This window comes from Zootoca vivipara, chromosome 16 (genome assembly GCF_963506605.1).
Source record: "Zootoca vivipara chromosome 16, rZooViv1.1, whole genome shotgun sequence".
NCBI lineage: Eukaryota > Metazoa > Chordata > Lepidosauria > Squamata > Lacertidae > Zootoca > Zootoca vivipara.
The window spans coordinates 41,438,408-41,451,841 of NC_083291.1; the positions used below are offsets into that span (position 1 = coordinate 41,438,408).

A 13,434-nucleotide genomic window follows, 5' to 3' on the forward strand; every position below is an offset into this window, starting at 1 on the left:
ATTCCTAATATTCAAGTGATAGTTGTTTTGTCAAAGATTGTTATAATATCAAGCAAATACAATATTTAAATATTGGTGATTTATTCACCAAGGATTTTATATGTCTGCTTGACCTCCAGAGATACATGATTCATTATCCAAGAGGTTGACTTGTTACTTCATTTTCAACATTTGCCTAGAGGGTGGCCTTGGCTCTGATGCTGCACCCATACTGTGCAGAGCTCCCTGCTGCTTTGCCCATTTTCATTTCGGTAGCCAACTCAACACACAGCTGCTTTTGGTTAGCATGATGAAAAGTGACACAGCAAAGAACTGTACGTTCTCCTTGGACAAGGCCCAAGTACAAGGCAGACATCTCTTCTTGACAGGTGCTCAGACTACCTTGTAATCCAAGTCAACTTGGTTCCTTGGCTCCCCAACACGAAGCAGGCTGGCCCTGGGGCTCAGAACCAACCTGCAGCTTCAAGGGAGTGTTTTGAGACACTATGGAACCCTCCCCTAAGTTCTCCAAGTACTCCATAAGTGGAAAACACCAGGAAGAGAGGAGGGGCAGGCAAAGAAGGACAGGATGCAGTTTTGTAACTTGACAGCAATATGTTCCAATGAGGGAATGACTTTACTGGGTTTCTCTGTTAAATTTCAAATGTATAAGGAACATTTCAGAAGATGTTTCAGTGATTTATTTATTTGCCTGTCTACTATTTATAGCCCACTTTTATGTCATTATGGAACCCATCCACACACCGACCCAACGCAGAGAGAATAGTTTCAACAAGGCAGTGGCCTTGTGTGCCTTTAGACCATATTGTGGGACCATTTCTCTACTCTTCAATGGTGTCTCTGTCAGAATCACTGTGCCTTCCAAGAATGGTTTGAGGACAATGGTTAACTCGGAGATGGTGTCCCACTGTTACCTGATCTGTGGGTGGCTAACAATAACTTCCTGAATGTCACCTCCTGAATGTCTCTTTGTTGCTTGTTTTTCTGCCTAAGGGCCACATTCACTCCTGGGCAGTCTACTAGGGGCCACATGCCAATAGTGGTTTAAGCCAAAGGCAAAAGTAGGCAGAGCCACAAATATGAACTTTACATTTGTACCATATGCTAGTTCCTACACTAGTTTCTCCTCTTTGCCCTCCATCTAGCAAGCAAGAGGTACAGTACTCTCAGAGTTTAAGGACACATTCCAGCCGAACAAGAAGACTCAATGAGGATGTGAAACAGGGCCAGTGAATTGTGCAGCTGGAGAGAGAGAGTTGCTTGGGAAGAGTTTCAAGCGTCCGTGGCATGAGACCCATGGAGAATTCTGGGCAGGGCTGGTCAGAGGAGGAGGAGGAATGGGGTGGGAGTGTAGATCTTGATTGAAGACAAGGGCCCAACAGCCCAACATTGGATGTTGGGCAGGGGATTGGTGAGTTTTGTTTTTTAAGTTTTTTGTACTAAAGATTTTCTTGATTTACAGAAATATGTGCAATGTCTCTCATAACATTTTTACAAATCAGTTTCATTTGTTGAGACATTGGGGGGAGGGGGGAGGTAGATGGGGGAAAGATGGGGGAGGTGGGGTGGGAATGACGATGTTCCTATTCTAATTGGTATATGTGGGGTTTTTTGTCAGCATTGCTTGTGCTGGTTCTCTACTGTTTGCTTGGAGTTGAGAGGTTGGGGTTGGCCTAGGGCAGGCATCCTCAAACTTCGGCCCTCCAGATGTTTTGGACTCCATTTCCCATCGTCCCTGACTACTGGTCCTGTTAGCTAGGGATCATGGGAGTTGTAGGCCAAAACATCTGAAGGGCCGCAGTGTGGGGATGCCTGGCCTAGGGTGTGATTGTTCAATACAGTTATTTTAAACTGTATTAAGGATGTATTCTTAGTTTTAGATTTTGATTTATGTCGAAATTGTTTTCCATTCAGTTGTGTATTTTTGATGTGGTTTATGTATTGTTTGTGACTTGTAATTGTGCTATTGCTGTATGGTTTTGATATTTGATTGGGAGCCACCCAGAGTGGCTGGGGAGACTCAGCCAGATGGGCGGGGTACATATAAATATTATTATTATTATTATTATTATTATTATTATTATTATTATTATTATTTGTGGTTGGCTGTGGTGGTCTTTGTTTCATTTGTGAGTGGGGTGGGTGGGTGTTTCGGGTCAGGTTGATTTGTATGCTGTTGGTGGATTTTTGTCATTGTCTTGTTGGGCAGAGATGATAGATGAGAGATGAGCGCGCAAACCCAGAGTTGTCTGGGACTGGACCTAATGGTCAGGGCTCCCTTTACCCTTTAATAAAGAAAAAATTAAAGTTAATGCTCTGTTTTAACTGCTGATTTGTGCACCTTCTAACCTGATCTGTGTTTGGCCACAGTGAATGCTGGAATAAAGCTTTGGAAATAACAATTCCCTGGGTTATTGAATAATTTGTTTATCCACTCTGAGAACTGTGAAGGACTAGAGGCCTCCTAACCTCTCTCAGCATGCTTAACAACCAACAGTTCCCAAGTTTCTTTGAGGGAAGCCATGGCTGTTCAAAGTGACATGATAAGGTATAGTGCTGGTGGAGCCTAAGATTGTGCTGACAGTCACACAACACACACCATAAAGAACACAGATGAACTTGCATACCAAACAGCATTCCAAGTGAATGGTTGTTCTGAGTCCTCTGCCCACATTGACCTCCATCAGAATCAGCTTTGTATGAACTGCGATTTTGGTGTACACTGAGCAGAAAATTATATACAGTTGCTTTTTTAAAGCCTCAAAATACTGTTTCTTTATTCATAACTGCTTTACATATTTCTATGAAATTTGATGACCTCTGTTATTATGGGTGGAGTTTACAAAGCCAAACATTTTCAAACTTTCAAAGCATTTTCAAAGTTTCAAGCAAAACATTTTCAAAGTTACAACTCTCTTGTTTCTTTCACCCTGCCCCCTTACTGTAGAAAAAGGGTAGGTACACACATTCCTCAATATTTGCTATGTTTGAGTTGATCAGACTAAAAACATAGCTCCCTCACACAATTTTTTTTTTTTGACGCAAGCTTGCATTTTTTAGACTCCACATTTAAGATAAGCAGTTGCTGGATGTTACCTCTAAGGCCAATTTAAAACACATGAAAAACATTTTTTAAGCACAAATTGAAGGGGGCTGTCAGAGTCTCGGTGGGAAGTAAGCTCTAACTGGGCATCTTTCCCATCAGGAGTCCGCAGGTTCATTTCTTTTGATTGAGGTGCACCCATTTAAAGAATTTTAATAGCCCTGGACTTTGCTTTTATACTGCAGTCGGGGTTTTATCCCCACTTTTCCGGGAAACACAATAAATAACCCACAGTAGACTCAATCTGGACAAACTCTGAGGGATTGGTACCGCCGTTCGTCTGGCCTGACTTACTAGGCTACTTACTTGGCCTTCCTAAGCAAACAGTGCAACTAGACTACCAGGGAGCCCACAGCAACCTCCTGCCTATCACCACAATCTAGGCTCGGAATCCTTACTGAACGCTTGCACAGCACAATGCCAGATCAGGACCCAGAACCAAAGAGGTTTTAAAGAGGTACAAACATCCTTGCGTTCTCACATTCACAGGTCCTCCCCAACAAGGGTCACCATGAAGGAGGGGCAGCTACGTTTGATAAGGTTTAGGAAAAGGTAAAGGGAGTAAATAGTGATAGAGCTCACATGACCCTCTCTGGGCAAACTCTGAGGGATCGGGTCGAGGAGTGACATTTTAAGAAGGATAGAAACACTCGCATCTCTTTCTGGGCAAACTCTGAAGGAAAAGGTCGGAGGGTAAGGGTGAAGGAAGAAAAGGAAAACCCCACGACCCTCTCTGGGCAGACTTTGAGGGATTGAGTCGGGGAGGATAGAAAAGAGTTTTTGGTTGCTGTGGTTGAAGGAGCCCACCCACTAACCCATGTTTTCCCGTTATGCTCACTTCGTGAGCTCGCTGTCCTTTCCTTTCGGGATCCTGATGAAAAAAATGACCCGATCTGGACAAACTCCGAGGGATCGGTCAGGGGCAAGGTAACAAAAACCCCTAAGCCGGCTGGATCAGCGTTGCTTTTTCTGGTTGGTCTGCGGAGAATCCCAGTTAGAGCCAGGAACTGGGTCTGCTGGGGAACAGTATCCCCCCCTGCAAGAGGCTGGGTGCGCACTGGGCTTACCGATCCTCAGCTCCTCCAATTCCCGGTAAAACCGATACTCCTGCCTGGCTCGCCAATTGAAATAAGAATAAAAATGGGGTCCCTTCAAGGGGTTCAGCTTCTTAAGGAAGACTGGATCTTCAGAGAGAGCATACCTTTTAAGGCTCAAACCGGTCAGGAATTGAACAGAGATCAGACCAGGATATACAAAAGCAAAGTGACAATAAGCCTGATCTTTATTAAAGCTGTTGCAACAGGGTGCTCACACACACACAGGAGGGGGGAGGGACCCAGGACAAAGGTGTGCAAGCCCTTATATAGACATTTTAAATAGCCTGGCCTGGAGCCCATCACAGAAGAGGCGGTCTACAGCAGAAAACCTGTCTTCCAGGTTACCTGAGAATGATAACTGATTACATTATTTTGGCAGTCTGGCGATTCCTTTGTAATGGTAAATACTCAGTTCCTGAGTCCAGGTCACAGGCTCGCCCTATTCATATCTTATATGTGCCCTTAAGACAGGATTTGTGAGCAAAGAGACAATGGGGAGATTTCCCATTTCCTTCGACCTTGCAGAGAAATATTTGAGGTCATTTTGGGAGATAAAATGGTTTCAGGAGTTTTGGTCCATATATTTGGTCCATATATACTATATATATATAGTATGACCTTGAAATTCTTATAACACCTCCATTCCTTAAAAAGGGGCTACATCTGCTGCAAATTTCATCCAGTTCTACAAACACAAAAGCCACTATAAGCATTGGTTGGTTTCTCCTACTTTTTTGGGGGGGGGGCTGCAAATTTCATCCTTGTCTGACAAAAATTAAAGATGAGATTGGTGTTTGTTTGTTTCCCATTGTTTCATGGGGGCAGGGCAGGGGATCCAAAGCTTCAGAAAATGAGAACAGGTGAGGCTCTGAAGTGAAGCACATTGTCAGACCAAACCTGAGACAATGCGACTCTCTATAAAAGTCAAGGCAGGTTCCGAAGCAAATACTTTCTTCTTTGTGTAACTCCACCAAAAAGACACTTGATATAATAACGAATTACCCGACCTTCATCACAGTATTTTCCATAGAGTGGCCTAATGGAATGGTGGGGGTGGGGGTGGAAAAAACACATTGATTATTGTGCATTTGTCCAATGCTACAGATTTATTTTTAAAAAATAGTTTTGCAAGACTGAATTGGCAACAGGAAAACTGGCCACAGCTGTGCACCCAAACAAGTCAAGGCCTGAATCAATTTGGGGGGGGGGGAGAGAGAGCCAGTCATTGCTCAAGTTGGGTTGACAAAGCCTGGGATAACCATGGTTACCCAGAGCAATCTGGAGCTTTCAGGGTGGCAGGACATCAGGCAGAAAGGGACACCACAATAAGAGGGATGTACCCAACCAGTTGTGTCTTTCTGGAAAAAGGTAGTGGTGGAGTAGATGCCTTTGGATGTAGGGGGCAGGCTTTCCCACCTGAACTCTCCTTCCCACCCAGTCTCTTCTTCCAACCTGATGCCTCTCCCCCACCACCCACCACCCCGCAGCCCTGGACAGGATGGCATCCTATACTTACCAGCCGGTTGCTACTCCTTTGTGATATGCTGGTTTGTGTACAGGTTGCTGCTCCTTTGGGGAAGGCCAAGAATGGAAGGCCCTCCAAATGATCAGCACCCTGAACCACACAGGCCTGAGTTCAGCTAGTTCTTATTCCTATCTCGTGTGATTTTGCCTCTCTACTTTTCACAACAAAGTGGCCTAAAGCAAAATCAAATGACACTTAAATGCTATTTAATATGCAATGTGCTTGTCTGAATGCACCCCTTTTTCACCACCTAATAGAGCTTCTACTGAAGGTTAAGTAATATTTTTCAGCCATCTTTTGTTTGTTTGTTTGTTTCTAGAAAAAAAAGGAGCTGATGCTACTCACCAAGCACTCATGTCCTCCGTACTGTTGACAATTGTCTTGACACATAGAACATCATCTGTGATATTATCATCTAGGAAGTCTGTTTGGAGGTTAATGAAGATGAGTTAATGAAGAATCAATCCATCTAAAACCCCAAATATGAGTTTGTGGGTGTCAGACTCTCCTAAATTCCTGGACCCAACAAGGGTTGAAATATAAGCCAGACTAGCTTCTTTGTTAGGAGAGGAGACATTAAGAAAACAAAGGAAAGGTAATGGGCCATTAAGGAAGCCAAGGAGAGGGGGCTCTGTGCCAGGTGTTAATTGGGTGGGGCCCTCCTCCAGTTCATAGCTACCCGTAGTTAGAAGATAAAGCCAGAGTTTAGAGTTGAGTTGGCTGTGATGTGACTGGGGGAGGTGGGAGGTTGCAGGCTGGAAAAGGAGGAGGTGGAGGCAGAGCACAATGTGTTTCGATCCAAGGCTGTGCCTATGGGAGAAGCAAGACCATCTTGTGATGGTAATGCTGTGAGCCCCTTCATCGTAGCCTCAGGTTGTATATGGTTAAAAAAAGAAGAAGGTAAAGGACCCCTTTACTTGTATGGTATATAATGTTATGTACAGTAAACAGTTATGTATTATGTGAAATATACAGGTATTAGTATGTATTAGGATATTCATGGGGTAAATATTTAATGCATAATTAAACATATACATCTTATATATAGGATAATGTATATATACTTTTTCATGGCGTAAATCAGTTAATGTACTATATATACATAATAGTATTTAGACCATCAAAGGTGACTATAGGGTGCGGTACTCATCTCGCTTCAGGCTGAGGGAGCTGGGGTTTCTTCACACACAGCTTTCTGGGTCATGTGGCCAGCAGGACTAAACTGCTTCTGGAGCAACGGGACACCATGACAGAAGCTAGACAATGCTACCATTCAGTGGATTTGTAACTGGCTGACTGACCGAACCCAAAGGGTGCTCATCAATGGCTCCTCCTCATCCTGGAGAGTAGTGACTAGTGGGGTGCCACAAGGTTCTGTCTTGGGCCCAGTCTTATTCAACATCTTTCTCAATGACTTGGATGATGGGCTTGAGGGCATCCTGGTCAAGTTTGCAGACGACACCAAATTGGGAGGGGTGGCTAATACCCCAGAGGACAGGATCACACTTCAAAATGACCTTAACAGATTAGACAACTGGGCCAAAGCAAACAAGATGAATTTTAACAGGGAGAAATGGAAAGTACTACACTTGGGCAAACAAAATGAAAGGCAAAAATACAGGATGGGGGACACCTGGCTTGAGAGCAGTACATGTGAAAAGGATCTAGGAGTCTTGGTAGACCACAAACTTGACATGAGTCAGCAGTGTGATGCAGCAGCTAAAAAAGCCAATGCAATTCTGGGCTGCATCAATAGGAGTATAGCATCTAGATCAAGGGAAGTAATAGTACCACTGTATTCCGCTGTGGTCAGACCTCACCTGGAATACTGTGTCCAGTTCTGGGCACCACAGTTCAAGAAGGATACTGACAAGCTGGAACGTGTCCAGAGGAGGGCAACCAAAATGGTCAAAGGCCTGGAAATGATGCCTCATGAGGAACGGCTTAGGGAGCTGGGTATGTTTAGCCTGGAGAAGAGAAGGTTAAGGGGTGACATGATAGCCATGTTCAAATATATAAAAGAATGTCATATAGAGGAGGGAGAAAGGTATTTTCTGCTGCTCCAGAGAAGCGGACACGGAGCAATGGATTCAAACTACAAGAAAGAAGATCCCACCTAAACATTAGGAAGAACTTCCTGACAGTAAGAGCTGTTTGACAGTGGAATTTGCTGCCAAGAAGTGTGGTGGAGTCTCCTTCTTTGGAAGTCTTTAAGCAGAGGCTTGACAGCCATAGGTCAAGAATGCTTTGATGGTGTTTCCTGCTTGGCAGGGGGTTGGACTGGATGGCCCTTGGGGTCTCTTCCAACTCTATGATTCTATGATTCTAAGCCACAGCATATGGAAACACTGTTTAAACAGCAGTACCTGTTTATCTACTTGCACTGGTGTGCTTTCAAACTGCTAGGTTGGCAGAAGCAGGGACAAAGCAATGGGAGCTGACCCTGTCATGAGGATTCAAACCACTGACCTTCAAATCAGCAAGCCCAAGAGGCCCAGTGGTTTCGATCACAGCGCCACCGGCGCCCCTTAGAAGCATTTCTTGATGAAGAGCATGGAGATGGTGTGTGTTTTCCCATAAGATGCACACACTGGATCAGCCCATTAAAGCACAGACAGGAGAAGAGGTTCTCATTCCAGTTTTCCTGCCAAGCAAAGATGAAGGTGGCCCGCTGCTCTTAGAAACTCACTAGTTAGACCAGCAAACAGTAGCCCACTGTCAGAGACAGTCCCCTTCTGACAGACAGAGAGGATTCTGAAAGGGAGAGGGGAGAACCACAGGAAGCGAGGAAGGCGAAGGGGAGGGGGAAGAATTAGAGAGCAGTAGAAATCTGATGCCTTCACACAGTGAGAGCAAGAGGGACTATCTCGCTCAGGTCAGCAGCCTGGCAGTTCTGATAGGACAGTGAGGGGCAGCCTGTTGAGCTTGGTGTGTCAAAATTCGCCAAAAAACTGAGCATAACTCGGGTGGTGTGTCACTTCGAGAAAAAAACCATAATTTCGTGATATTTATAGTTTAAATAACAAAAATGTATAATTGTAATATACAACTGTATTTAGTAAACCAAAAAATAATTATTTAACCAAACCAAACCCAAAACCCCTTATTTATCACAAAGTGCCCAGAGTTGTTGAGCTTTTTGGGGGGAGCTGCTGACCAAAGTTTTGGAGGTTTTTTTGGGGGGTGCAAAAGTTGCTTTGCTATTTGGGGGGCGATACCCCAAAGCTGCTGCGGGTTTTTTGGGGGGGGGAGAGACCAGAAATAAATGATGAATAATACCTTCGCTGGAACTAACACGCAGCACCAACATAGTCTGCCAAAGTGCCCAAAAAACCAGCACAGAACGGGTTAAAAAATCAATCTCTGGCTACCAGCAGCAACCACAACAACAAAGGATCCGGGTTTTACTAGCGGAGACAAGCTGTAGGAGGAGCGGGAGAAGAAATGGGGGAAAAACAACAACACCACGAATGGGCATGTGCCAGCAGTGAGGGCTCTGACACGCATGCCATAGGTCCGCCATCACTGTGATAGGAATACAGATTGGAGAGAACAAGATGCAGAAGAAGAAGGGGTGGACCAGAAAGGCCCAAAAGCAGGCGTAGCAGAAAAGCGTCAAACGGAAAAGGAGGGGGAAGGGGTGGAGAGTGTCATGTTTCCACGGAAGAGGGTAGATCTGGCAACTGACTCGGAGAGTGACGAATGATTTAATGAAGCTCAGACTGTTGAAACCGATAATTGCTAAATAATCGATAATTACTAAATAAATCTAAGTAATAAAACTGTCGGAGGTTTTATTCTGTGTGGGAGAGACTACCAAACATGACACCCACCTAACAGCAGAGTCCCAAAACTTTCCCACAATATAAAAATCATTTCTGATTAGAGTTAAGATCCCTTATTGTTTTATGTAATGTTGTAGATTTTTTAAAAAATTGGGGTGATTCAGCATTAATGGCTGAATGATCATCTTTCCTATGAGTTTGCCTGTGCATTTAGTTCTTTCTATGGAAGCTCGTTTGTGTGCTTCACCACAGGAGAGTTGGGTTGGGTTGGTGGCCATCCCAGCGTAGCTTGCTTCTCCTCCTTTGTCACTTCATGAAGGCCTTTCTTTTCCAGCAAGTATCTGGCCTGTATAATTTATTTCTGTAATCTCCTAAACTGGTTAGTCATTAACCATTTTTATCTGCTGTACCTGCATCTCTTTTTAAATGTTAAAAACCACCAGTCTATAAAACATTAACTATGTTAATGTTTTATAGACTGGTGGTTTTTAACATTGTAAGCCAAGCCATCTTAGGTATATGTATTAGAAGGCAAAATAGAAATAGTTTTAATAAATTAATAAACAAACAAAATTATTATTATTATTATTATTATTATTATTATTATTATTATTATTATTTATACCCCACCCATCTGGCCGGGTCTCCCTCGTCACTCTGGGCAGCTTCCAACACAAATCAAAATACATTAAAACATCACAAACTTCCCTAAACAGGGATGCCTTTAGGTATTTTCCAGGGCAGCTGTCTATCAGCTCCATATGGTACGCAGGCTGAGACCCTACGTGCCTGCAGACTGTCTCGCCAGAGTGGTGCATGCTCTAGTTATCTCCCGCTTGGACTACTGCAATGCGCTCTACGTGGGGCTACCTTTGAAGGTGACCCAGAAACTACAACTAATCCAGAATGCGGCAGCTAGACTGGTGACTGGGAGCGGCCAGCTCCGAGGGCCTTCTGTCGGTTCCCTCGTTGCGAGAAGCCAAGTTGCAGGGAACTAGGCAGAGGGCCTTCTCGGTGGTGGCGCCTGCCCTCCCAACAGATGTCAAAGAGGAAAACAACTACCAGATTTTTAGAAGACATCTGAAGGCAGCCCTTCAGGGAGGCTTTTTATGTTTAATAGATTACTGTGTTTTATTTTTCTGTTGGAAGCCACCCAATTATCTCTCTGACCTCTGATGGGAGGGCGTTCCACAGGGCGCCACTACCGAGAAGGCCCTCTGCCTGGTTCCCTGTAGCTTTGCTTCTCGAAGTGAGGGAACCGCCAGAAGGCCCTCGGCGCTGGATCTCAGTGTGGGGGTGGAGACGCTCCCTCAGGTATACAGGACTGAGGCCGTTTAGGTCAGCACCAACACTTTGAATTGTGCTCAGAAACATACTGGGAGCCAATGTAGATCTCTCAGGACCGGTGTTATGTGGTCCCGGTGGCCGCTCCCAGTCACCAGTCTAGCTGCTGCATTCTGGATCAATTGTAGTTTCCGGGTCACCTTCAAAGGTAGCCCCACTTAGAGCACAGTAGTAGTCCAAGCAGGAGATAACCAGAGCATGCACCACTCTGGTGAGACAGTCTGCGGGCAGGTAGGGTCTCAGCCTGCGTACCAGATGGAGCTGGTAGAATTAACCTGTGGCTCCATGGACAGCTGTGAGTCCAAAATGACTCCCAGGCTGCGCACCTGGTTCCCTCAGGGGCACAGTTATCCCATTCAGGACCGGGAAGTCCCCCAAAAACAGTACTTCAGTTTTGTCAGGATTCAACCTCAATCTGTTAACTGCCATCCATCCTCCAACCGCCTCCAGCCTCTCACACAGAACCGCCCTCACTGGTTCTGATTTGAAAGAGAGGTAGAGCTGGGTATCATCCGCATACTGATGAACACCCAGCCCAAACCCCCTGATGATCTCTCCCAGCGGCTTCATATCGATATTAAAAAGCATGGGGGAGAGGACAGAACCCTGAGGCACCCCACAAGTGAGAGCCCAGGGGTCTGAACACTCATCCCCCAACACCACTTTCTGGACACGACCCTGGAGGAAGGAGCAGAACCACTGCATAACAATTGGGAGAAACAATATTTAATGTAACCAGTCTTTAGCTTGTAAATATTCTTTAACCAAACATTCTTTAACCAGAAATTTTGTCTCTGAACAAGGGTTAATTTTCCCGAAGGACAGTTCCCTAAACCAACATCTTTTAAATATATGAAATATAATGAAGGCAAGTGCAGCAAGGGAATGCAGAGTACTTTTCCTTGCTGCTGAGATAGTGCAACAAGAAAGAAAAAGAAAGAAAGAAAGAAAGAAAGAAAGAAAGAAAGAAAGAAAGAAAGAAAGAAAGAAAGAAAGAAGCTCTTTTCTTGGATCTCAAAAGTCACTCACTGTCACAGTGTGTGTGGCATTTGTTCTGGGAGGAGTGCCTCCCGTTATCACACCACTCAAGGCCACTTAGCTGGAATATTCCATAGCGTGGGACACCATCTATATTCTCATAGTAGAACGTGTCGAGTTTGCTTGATTGATCAGCTGCACAGAGATCTAGTAGGAAAGTATAACATGACAATCAGGAACGTACAGGGATGTACTTTGTTTCCTAAAACCATTTCAGAAATATTAAAATAGAAAAATGTGGTTATTTGGGTTAGTCAAATTTCAGCCTCAGCCTGGCTTTCAACACTCTGAAAATGCTGTCTTCAACAATTCTCAATTGTGATTTATTGATTCAAACCTCAGTTTTCCCTGTACAATACTGGCAAACAGCAAGCAGTGCTTATAAACCATACTAACAAATAACCTCTAACATGTTTGTGATGTCTCTAAATTTCTCAAATGACTCCTTTAAATCTTGCTAGTTTTATGGATTCTTAGTTTCCAAATTTGCCACATTCTTTGAAAACTTTCACCACTGTCAATGAAATAGCATGACTTTAAAAAAGAGAAACATTCTGAACAATGTCAGAAATTTAATACATGGGAATACACTCTTCAGGAAAAGAAAAGAAAATGAAGAAAAAACATCAAATTGGACCAAAATAATTTATTACAATGGAAAGGTTTGATCACCCAAACAGGCAGAACTCACACTGTTCTGCGAAGATGCCTTTAAATGGATCCAGTCCCAAAGGCTTCAGTGCGTAGTAGAAGTCACAAATGCTGTAGACTTTGGCCTCGTATGCTATTGCTAGGAATAGGCAGAATAAGGTAAAGGGAACAACCTTCATTGCTGCAGGTATGTGGAAAGGTTTGTACCGAGAGTCCAAGGGCTTTTATAGTCTGTGGCTCTACAAGGAACATTTGTGTGTCATTGCAGAGGACTTAATGGTTGATGCCTAGCACTTCTGTGGGCAGCTCTAGATCTTATAACCACTGCAGGAAACACTGGCTTTTGGACACCCACAACATGTACAGACACACATTCACCAGTGTTCTTTTGTGGATATTTGTATTTATATTACTGTCTAAACCTATTTGCCAGTATATTTTATATTTGTGTGGGGGCATTTTTTAAGACAAAATAAAAACAATAGTAAAGAAGGAATGGAGCTAAGCTGAGCTCTGGTCACCAGTCACAGGTGCCTTCCTCTAAAGAACCCTGACATCCTAGTTAGAAATGCTGGGAATTGTAGCCACTGAAAAAGACACTGCAATAACTGCTTCTGGCCTTAAGGGAAATGGTAGGCCCACTAGGTCCTCGTGTGGTTCCCAAGGTCCAAGAGGAGTAAAAACGGACACCAACCAGAGTAACCTGAAGTGAAGCGGCTAAGAAGCCTGGCATTCCTTGGTAGAAAGGAACCCTGTGATCACTCAAAGTCAGCCTGGGTTTCTGAAAAATAGGTCATGTGAGACTAATCTGATCTCATTTTTGACAGAATTACAAGCCTGGTAGATAAAGGGAACGCTGTGGATGTAGCCTATCTTGAGGCCTTTGACAAG

The 13,434-nt window shown here is 44.1% G+C and overlaps 1 long non-coding RNA gene across 1 annotated transcript; it reads right to left on the reverse strand.

Annotated features, from left to right (window-relative positions):
- Nucleotides 1-2,345: 2,345 nt before the first annotated feature.
- LOC118097572 (uncharacterized) lies at nucleotides 2,346-12,540 on the reverse strand. Its single transcript, XR_009556881.1, has 3 exons — nucleotides 11,884-12,540; nucleotides 6,071-6,149; nucleotides 2,346-5,236 (listed from the first exon to the last, which is right to left on the reverse strand). It is a non-coding gene; the product is annotated as an uncharacterized LOC118097572 (long non-coding RNA).
- Between the last annotated feature and the right edge of the window lie 894 nt (nucleotides 12,541-13,434).